The following is a 10,279-nucleotide window of genomic DNA, read 5'->3' as shown; positions in this document are numbered from 1 at the left end:
GCCTACTGTAAGTCTAGCTTTCGGTCTACAGGGAAAATCTGACACGTGTGCAAAGAAGACCATCTAAAGAACCATTGTAATTATTTGTAATACAGCAAAAGAAGAGTAAAGTAACTCTCTGCATCCTAAGATGGATCTTCAGGGCACATTGTTCAAGGGGAGAGGCTGCAGAACAATATGTATGATGGGGTAGGATTTATATTACCATTTAAAAACTTCAAAATAATACTAAATAATTTCTACAGAATCAGTCACTCTCTTATTCATTTAGGAAACAGATTTTTGCTGCCTATAATGGGCCAAGCTCTCAGGCACTGGCTATGTGGCAGTGAGTAAAACAGATCAAATTCCTACCCTACTTCACTTCTGTACATTATCCCCCACAAAACTGTAAATCTAGCCTAATCATGAGAGAAGTTTGGGCAAACACAAACTGAGGGACTTTCAGACTGGCCATACCTGACAGCTCTCCTCAAAAGTGTTCAGGTCATGAAAGACAAGGAAAGAGTGAGAAACCGTTGCACATTAGAAGATACTAAGGAGACAGGGTCAGACTTTATTTGGGGGGGGGCTCCAAAATCACTGCAGATGGTGATTGCAGCCATGAAATGAAAAGACGCTTACTCCTTGGAAGGAAAGTTATAACCAACCTAGATGGCATATTCAAAAGCAGGGACATTACTTTGCCAACAAAGGTCCGTCTAGTCAAGGCTATGGTTTTTCCAGTGGTCATGTATGGATGTGAGAGTTGGACTGTGAAGAAGGCTGAGCGCCTAAGAATTGATGCTTTTGAACTGTGGTGTCGGAGAAGACTCTTGAGAGTCCCTTGGACTGCAAGGAGATCCAACCAGTCCATTCTGAAGGAGATCAGCCCTGGGATTTCTTTGGAAGGAATGATGCTAAAGCTGAAACTCCAGTACTTTGGCCACCTCATGCGAAGAGTTGACTCATTGGAAAGACTCTGATGCTGGGAGGGATTGGGGGCAGGAGGAGAAGGGGACGACAGAGGATGAGATGGCCGGATGGCATCACTGACTCGATGGATGTGAGTCTGGGTGAACTCCGGGAGTCGGTGATGGACAGGGAGGCCTGGCGTGCCGCGATTTATGGGGTCGCCAAGAGTCGGACACGACTGAGCGACTGAACTGAACTGAAGGAGACAGGACCAACGTGGTGTTCTAGATTGAATCCTAGACCAGAAGAAAAAGGATTTAGTAGAAAAACTGGTGAAGAGGGTGGCTGATTGGCCCAGCTCGCCCAAGTCTGAGGGGACTTCAGGGGAGTGGGACTTTCAGTTTTAAAACTAAACCAGTCAAGTCTTGGGCACCTGTGAGCACTACTTATGAAATTCAAAACTATCTGTAGCTTCGTTCATTTTTCAAAGGAGATCAGCCCTGGGATTTCTTTGGAAGGAATGATGCTAAAGCTGAAACTCCAGTTCTTTGGCCACCTCATGTGAAGAGTTGACTCATTGGAAAAGACTCTGATGCTGGGAGGGATTGGGGCAGGAGGAGAAGGGGACGACAGAGGATGAGATGGCTGGATTGCATCACTGACTCGATGGATGTAAGTCTGAGTGAACTCCAGGAGTTGGTGATGGACAGGGAAGCCTGGCGTACTCCGATTCATGGGGTCACAAAGAGTCGGACACGACTGAGCGACTGAACTGAACTGAACTGAACTGAAGTTTTGATAAATGTACCATGTTGTGTAAGATGTTAACATTTAGGGAAGTTTAGTGAGGCATATATGGGAATTATATATAATTAATTGTTAAGTCTTGGGCACCTGTGAGCACTACTTATGAAATTCAAAACTATCTGTAGCTTTGTTTATTTTTCATTCCTAAGTTTTGATAAATGTACAGTGTTGTGTAAGATGTTAACATTTAGGGAAGTTGAGTGAGGCATATATGGGAATAGATCATCAAGGACTGCGTTCTGGGGTACCCCGTCATGTACAGGTTGGGAAACCAGGAGGAACCAGCAAAGATTCTGAGAGGAATCAGCCAGAGAGATGGGAGAAAAGCCACATGGGCATTTGGTTTAGAGGACCAAGCCAGAGGAATGAGCCACAGGGTGCCCACAGGTCAGCAAGCTGAGCACCAAGGACTGATTGCATTTAGCTCTGTGAGAACCCCTGGCGACCACCTTAGGAGTAGTTTGGGAACAAAAGCCCAGAGTTCTTGGGCTCAAGAAAAATGAGAGGGAAGAAATTGGAGACAGTGATAATACACAACTCTTTTAGGGAGCTTTCCAGAAGAGAAGAAAAAACCAAGCTGGCAACTGGAGGTAGAAGAAGGTCAAAGGAGGTCCTGGTGTTGTGGCTGTTTTTTGGGGTTTTTTGATAGGTAAGAAGTGGATTTATTCAGATACAGACAGAAGCACACTCCACAGACAGAGTTGGGGCCATCACAGAGGGTGAGTGCAGCCCCGAAATTTGATGTGGTTGGTTTTTATAGGCTGGGTCTTGATGTCTCATCGCAGAAAGAATTCAGACAAAGTGATAGGTGAAGAGTGGATTTATTCAGATACAGAGAATCACACTCCACAGACAGAGTGTGGGCCATTGCAGAGGGCGAGTGCAACGTGGCTGTTGTTTAATAGGAAAGAAGGCAGGACTGATGACCTTGAACAAGTAGAGAGGATGGGCATTCCCAGTTTGCAAGCCTGTAGAAAAAAAAATTTTTTAACTAAAAAAACCCCCCACAATTTGCAAGCTTGTCCTTTGCTAGTAGCATGAACAGTTCTAGTCACAATAATTGGAGATACGGTAGAGTACATGGCTACTTTCATTTTCCCAATGAAATAGGAAGCCCAGCTGGTCTTCCTCCCAAACGCCAGCTTCTCAATGAGGCTGACCCAGACCTAACCAGCCTACTTAAAATCATAGTCTCCAACCGAAATGCTTCTTCTAACCCCTCCCCTCCACTGTGCTTTCTAAAATGTTTTCTTCTAAAGCACTAACAGCTTCTAGAACAGGGTTTCTCAACCAGGGCAGATTGACATTCGTATCGTATACGTGCTCAGTCACTCAGTCGTGTCTGACTCTTTTGAGATCCCATGGACTGAAGCCCACCAGGCTCTTCTGTCCATGGGATTTTTCAGGCAAGTATATTGGAGCTGGTTGTCATTTCCTACTCCAGGGGAGCTTCCCAACCCAGGGATCGAACCCATGTCTCCTTCGTCTCCTTAACTGACAGGCGGATTCTTCACCACTAGCGTCACTGTAGTTGGGGACCGATTTGTACCCTGTAGGATGCTTAGCAGCCTCCCTGGCTTCTCCCCCTTTTAGATGTCCCTCCCCCTGTTGTAACAGTAGAAATGTCTCCAAACATTGCCAAATATCTCTGGGGGGCAAACTGCTCCCTGTTGAGAACCACTTCTCAAGCACCTCATAAGTGCTCAGTTGCTTCAGTCATGTCTGACCCTCTGCAGCCCCATGGACTGTCGCCCACCAGGGTCCTCCATAATTGTTGTTATTGCTCAGTCACTCAGTCGTGTCTGACTCTTTGCAACCCATGGACTGCAGCACACCAGGCTTCCCTGTCCTTCCAATCTCCCAGAGTTTGTGCAAACTCATGTCCATTGGCTCAGTGATGCCATCCAAGCATCTCATCCTGTGTTGCCCCCTTCTCCTCCTGTCCTCAGTCCTTCCCAGCATCAGGGTCTTTTCAGTGAGTCAGCTCTTCTCATCAGGTGGCTGAAGTATTGGAGCTTCAACTTTTCAGCATCAGTCCTTCCAATGAATTGATCCAGGATTGAGTTCCTATAGGATTGACTGGTTTGATCTCCTTGCAGTCCAAGCGACTCTCAAGAGTCTTCTCCAGCACCACAGTTTGAAGGCATCAATTCTTTGGCACTAAGCCTTCTTTATGGTCCAACTCTCACATCTGTACATGACTACTGGAAAAACCATAGCTTGACTTATTTATTATTTGTCTCAAACCACCAAAATGTAAGCTCCACAATGACAGGTAACATGTCTGTTTTGTTCATGGATGTGTTCCATGTCCCTAGAATAGTGTCCTGTACATAACTGATGTTCAACAATTATTTGCTGGATAAATGAACAAATAACATTCATTCATAAGAGTGATTATAAACATTGGCCCAGAATTTAAGCTGTTTGCGGCGGGGGACAGAAGTACGGACACAAGAGGAATGAGGGACAGCAAAAGGGTGGCAAAATCAATGAATTATTGAACTTCCCTGGTGGTCCAGTGTTAAGAATCCACTTACCAGGGCTTTCCTGGTGGCTCAGTGGTAAAGAATCTGCCTGCCAATGCAGGAGACACAGGTTTGATCCCTGGGTTGGGAAGATGCCCTAGAGGAGGAAATGGCAACCCACTCCCACATTCTTGCCTGAGAAATTCCATAGACAGAGGAGCCTTGGTGGGCTAGAGCCCATGGGGTCATAAAGAGTCAGATGTGACTGAGCACACCCACGAGCAAGGCAGGAGGATGGGTTTGATCCCTGGTCTGGAAAGATCCCACATGCTGTAGAGCAACTAAGCCCATCCACAGCCACTGAGCCGGCGCTCTAGAGGCGGGAACCGCGACTACTGAGCTCACGCACCACAGCTACTGAAACCCATGCTCATCAACGAAAGAAGCCGCTGCGACGAGAAGCCTGCTCGCCACAGTGAGAGAGCAGCCCCCACCCGTCCCAACTGGATAAAGTCCATGAGGCAGTGAAGACCCAGCACAGACAAAAATAAATAAATGAACGGATTGTAGGTTCCAGTGGGGTTAAAACTTTGTTGTTGTTGGGGTACTAGGGACAGCTGAAAAGATAAGGGTGTTAGTTAGAGAGTGGGAGGCTTGGCATTGAAATTATGGGGAGAAGGTTGCTGTCATTATTAGCAGTGAAAATATTTAGGGAAATTCCCTGGTGGTCCAGTGGTTAGGACTCCACCCTCTCACTGCTGAGGACCCAGGTTCAATCCCTGGTTGGGGAACTAAATCCCACAAGTCATGCAAGGAGGGGGAAAAAAAATCAACAGTAGTGCTTTCTGTACAAACCGAACAGGAGCTGTACATATAAATTTTAAATTTCTAGTAGCTACATTAAAAAAGTAAAAGATACAAGTGAGATTAATTTTAATCACATATAGCAAAATGTATTTCAACTCATAGTCAATATAAAGTTACTAAGGACAATTTATGTTTTTCTACACTAAGTCATGTTCGCACAACACAAGACTTAGTTCTGTACACACCAAAGGTCCATATGGTCAGAGCTATGGCTTTTCCAATAGTCATCTATGGATATGAGAGTTGGACCATAAAGAAGGCTGAGCCCCAAAGAACTGATGCTTTCAAATTGTGGTGCTTGAGAAGACTCTTGAGAGTCCCTTGGACAGCAAGGAGATCAAACCGGTCGATTCTAAAGGAAATCCAACCCTGAGTATTCATTGGAAAGACTGATGCTGGAGCTGAAGCTACAATACTTTGGCCACCTGATGCGAAGTGTCAACTCATTGGAAAAGACCCTGATGCTGGGGCAGACTGAGGGCAGGAGGAGAGGAGGGCAACAGAGGATGAGATGGCTCGAGGGCATCGCCGACTCAATGGACATGTGTTTGAGCAAACTCTGGGAGATAAGTGAAGGACAGGAAAGCCTGGCATGCTGGAGTCCTTGGGGTTGCAAAGAGTCAGACATGACATAGCGACTGCACAACAACAATTGAAGGACAATTGCTTTACAATATTGTATTGGTTTCTTCCATTCATCAATATGACTTAGCAACTGAACAACAAAGCCTTTGAAATCTGGTATGTTTTATACACACAGCATATCGGACCAGTCACATTTCAAATGTTCAGAGGCTACGTGTGACCAGTGGCTCCCATATGACAGTGTGGCTCTCCAGTATGGCTGTGAGAGTGAGGGACTGGAAGGTAAGATCATGGGACAAGATGGCACTCAAGGAACAGAGAAGCCTGGCAGCTGGATCATCCATGTGTATATCAAAGTCTCTAAGATTCAAAATAATAGTAAGTGAAGTGAATTCAAAGTGCTCAGTTCAGTCCAGTTCAGTCGCTCAGTCGTGTCCGACTCTTTGCGACCCCATGAATCGCAGCACGCCAGGCCTCCCTGTCCATCACCAACTCCCGGAGTTCACCCAGACTCACGTCCATCGAGTCCGTGATGCCATCCAGCCATCTCATCCTCTGTCGTCCCCTTCTCCTCCTGCCCCCAATCCCTCCTAGAATCAGAGACTTTTCCAATGAGTCAACTCTTCGCATGAGGTGGCCAAAGTACTGGAGTTTCAGCTTTAGCATCATTCCTTCCAAAGAAATCCCAGGGCTGATCTCCTTCAGAATGGACTGGTTGGATCTCCTTGCAGTCCAAGGGACTCTCAAGAGTCTTCTCGAACACCACAGTTCAAAAGCATCAATTCTTCGGCGTTCAGCTTTCTTCACAGTCCAACTCTCACATCTATACATGACCACTGGAAAAACCATAGCTTTGACTAGACGGATCTTTGTTGGCAAAGTAATGTCTCTGCTTTTCAATATGCTATCTAGGTTGGTCATAACTTTCCTTCCAAGGAGTAAGCGTCTTTTAATTTCATGGCTGCAGTCACCATCAAAGTGCTCAGTCATGTCCAACTCTTTGCGACCCCATAGACTATACAGTCCATGGGATTCTCAGCCAGAATACTGGAGTGGGTAGCTGTTCCCTTCTCCAGGGGATCTTCCCAACCCAGGTCTCCCACATTGCAGGTGTTTCTTTACCAGCTGAGCCACCAGGGAAGTAGGATAGAGGGAATTCCCTGGCGGTCTAGTGGTTAGGACCAATGCTTTCACTACCAAAGGCCTGGGTTTGATCCCTGGTCAGGGAACTGCGGTCCTACAAGCTGTGCAGCATGACCAGCCAAAATAAATAAATGTAGTAAAATAAGAATTGGATAGAGAGAGTGGCAACAAGCCAGGAGCTAGAATTATTAAGAAATGAGCCATGCATGGGTTGGGAGACATTGAGACAAAGTAAGTGGTAAAAGCTGATAACTTGAGTTCAGACCTAAGTGTTTGAAAGGAAGAGGGAGCAGGATGTCTACCAGTGGCCTCAGGAAGGACACCTACCCCATCTCCAGGCCGCAAGGCAGGAGGGCTGTGGAAAGTCTGCGGGACACGAGGCAGTGAGCATAACCCCAAAGGGCAAAGTTTCCACCAGAGCAGGAGGGCTAAGGACCATTTGCAAAAGGGGGCGAGGGCGCAGGGGATTTTGCTGCAGTTGGACCATCAGCTCTAGAGCACATGGTGAACAGCTTTCGGGAGCTGAGGGTGGAGACAGGGTCAGAACAAGGGATGGCCAGAGCCATGGAGAACCTAGAGGCCTCAGCCCCGGCAGTGGACCGAGCAACAGGGACAGGAGTAGGCCCAGGTCTGATGGTCTTGAGGCAGGGGTCCGGTGGTGGGCCAGCTGCAAGCACAGAGGTCAGGGCTTCCTGCCGAGGACAGGGAGGGTCCTGAAGATCCAACTGGATTCCTGCTGATGGAGAGAAGGGGGCTAGGGGACGGTGGTCCCTCTTGATGCCCACCAATGACATGGTACACAAGGACATAAATTAATGTCATGAGGGGAGGGGAGGGAGCCAAATGGGAGTTCAGCCTCCAATTTACCAGAAAAACAAATGTGTATTGTTGTAATCAAAATTAATTTAAAATAGCATCTGCTATGTCTTGACAAAAGTGTTAAATCTGAATTTAATAAGGAAACAATCAGACAAATGCAAATTGCAAGTTATTCTACCAAAAAAAACTGGCCTGGACTGTTAAAAAAGATGTTAACCTCATAAAAAAATGACCTATAAAGGAAGGAGGAGAAAGTTGTCTTGGGTCAAATGAGATTCGAGACACAAGAACTGAATGCAACATGCGATCTAGAATCGGATACTCAACTTTTTTTTAATGCTATAAAGAATGTTTTTGACATGATTATACCACCAGCTGGTTGACTTAAACAGAAATGTATCACTTCACAGATGTGGAGGCTAGAAGTCCAAGACAAAAATGACTGCAGGAGACACAGAGAACAGAATTATGGGCACGGGAGTGGGGTGGGGGGAGGAGAGGGTGGGGCGGCTGGAGAGTAGCGTGGAAACATACACACTGGCATATGTAAAATAGAGAGCCAGCGGGCATTTTGCTGTGTGACTCTGGGAACTCAAACCAGGGCTCTGTGACAACCTAGAGGCGTGGGACGGGGTGGGAGCGGGGAGGCTTAAGAGGGAGGGGACATAAGTATACCTATGGCTGATTCACGTTGATGTATGGCAGAAACCAGCATAATATTGTAAAGCAATTATCCTTCAATTAAAAATAAATAAATTAAAAAAAAAATGTCTGCAGGATTTGTTACTCCTGAGAGCTGTGAGAAAATCTATTCCAGGCCTCTCTCCTAGCTACGAGTGGCTTATTGGCAAATCCATGGCATTCCTTGGATTATAGAAGCATCATCCTGATCTCTGCCTTCATTTGCACTTGGTGCGCTCCCTGTGTATGCATCCACATTTCCCCCTTTTTTAAAGGACACCAGTCATATTGGGTTAGAGCGAACCCTAATGACCTTGTTAAACTACTTACGTCTGCAATGCCTCTAGTTCCGAATAAGGTCACACTCTGATTTGGGAATAGGACTTCATTTTTAGGGGTCATAATTCAACCCATAACAGATTAATACAGAGTATCAATATTAAATCTTGTGAGAGTGACTTATGGTGGTTCCTTATTCTTTTTTTTTTTTTTTCTCTTTTTTGGCCTCACCACGCAGCTTGCAGGATCTTAGTTCCCTGACCAGGGATTGAACCAGGGCCCTCAGCAGTGATAGCATGGAGTCCTAACCACTGGACTGCCAAAGCACAGCCAGAAAAAAAAAGATATGCCCTGGGAACTTCCTGGAGATCTAATGGTTAGGACTCTACACTTCCACTGCCAAGGACACGGGTTCAAGACATGGATCGGCAGGGAATTCCCTTGGTGGTGGTTCCTTTTTCTTAACGGATGTCTGCAAAGTATTGAGCAAAGTTCAGGCTGTGTGTAACTTACCTTCAGGTGGTAGCGAAATACATCGTCAGTACATGAGAAGCACAAAAGCAGCAAACTGAGCAATGGTGAATCCAGAAGAGGGTGGGGAGCTTGTAATCTTTCAACCTTTTTTGAAATTTGTCAACATAAAACTTTGGGAGAAAAAACATTTTTTTAACGTGAAACTGTGAAAACCTGTTGGCTAAATTATTGAAGGGTGCTAGGGAAATGGCCATTTCTCCAATTTGGTGAGGCTGTAGCTTGCAAGAGGCCTTGGCGTCCCTGCCCTAGGCTGTGTCTTCAGGTTTTGGCATCTCCATAGGCAGAGCAAACATTTCCTGAGTGTATATAATTTAATTTATATATAACATTAATATATAACCATTTTATACTGATTATCTCACCAAAGTCTTACTAGAACCTCTCATGATGGGTTTTATGATCCCAACTTACAGAACGAGAAACTGATGCTTAGAGAGGTCAGGTAACTTGCTCATGACTGCAGCTGTTGTGGTTCAGTTGCTCAGTTGCTGTTCGTGACCCCATGGACTGCAGCGTGCCAGGCTTCCCTGTCCTTCACTATCTCCCTGAGTTTGCTCAAACTCATGTCCATTGAGTCGATGATGCTATTCAACCATCTCATCCTCTGTACTAGACTGGAATCAAGGCTACACTCCTAACCAGGCCTTGCAATTTCATGGGCCCCCAAGCTCTAGCAAGACCTAGGCCCTTTTTTGGTTACTTTTGCTAGCTTTAGGGCCATCTACAAGCCTTAGGGCACAGCCATCAGCTCCAGACCTGCCCTGATCCTGGTGCACAGGCCTTACCTTCCTGCCTCACCCAGCCCCGCCTCCAGGCCAGGGTCCTGCCCAGTCATGGACACCCCAGCTCAGAACAAGGAGACCCCTCCCAGACATCCCCGTCTCCCCACCAGCCTCACCTGGGTGGAACAGCAGGCTGTGCCCTCCAGATCCACTTCCTACCCCTGGCCCCCTACCTCCCGGTTCTGTACCCTAAAGGCTGCCCTCTAGATCTGCAGAAACTGAGGTCTAGGAGCCTCTGGTTGCTGCTTGGGTTTGGACAAGAGGAAGCAGGAGATGGAAGGGAGGGAGTAGAATGAGGAAAGGAATTAATTTCCTGGGCTGCCTTCCTGCTTGGCCACGGCCAAGTGCTTCCCTGAGAGCCGTAACTCCCGCTGGTAACACCTGCCTTGCCCAGCTGACCTGGAGGTGATAACAGCTCCT

The sequence above is a fragment of the Bos indicus x Bos taurus genome, chromosome 29 (genome assembly GCF_003369695.1).
Source record: "Bos indicus x Bos taurus breed Angus x Brahman F1 hybrid chromosome 29, Bos_hybrid_MaternalHap_v2.0, whole genome shotgun sequence".
NCBI classification, from domain to species: domain Eukaryota; kingdom Metazoa; phylum Chordata; class Mammalia; order Artiodactyla; family Bovidae; genus Bos; species Bos indicus x Bos taurus.
This window is presented reverse-complemented; position numbering follows the sequence as displayed.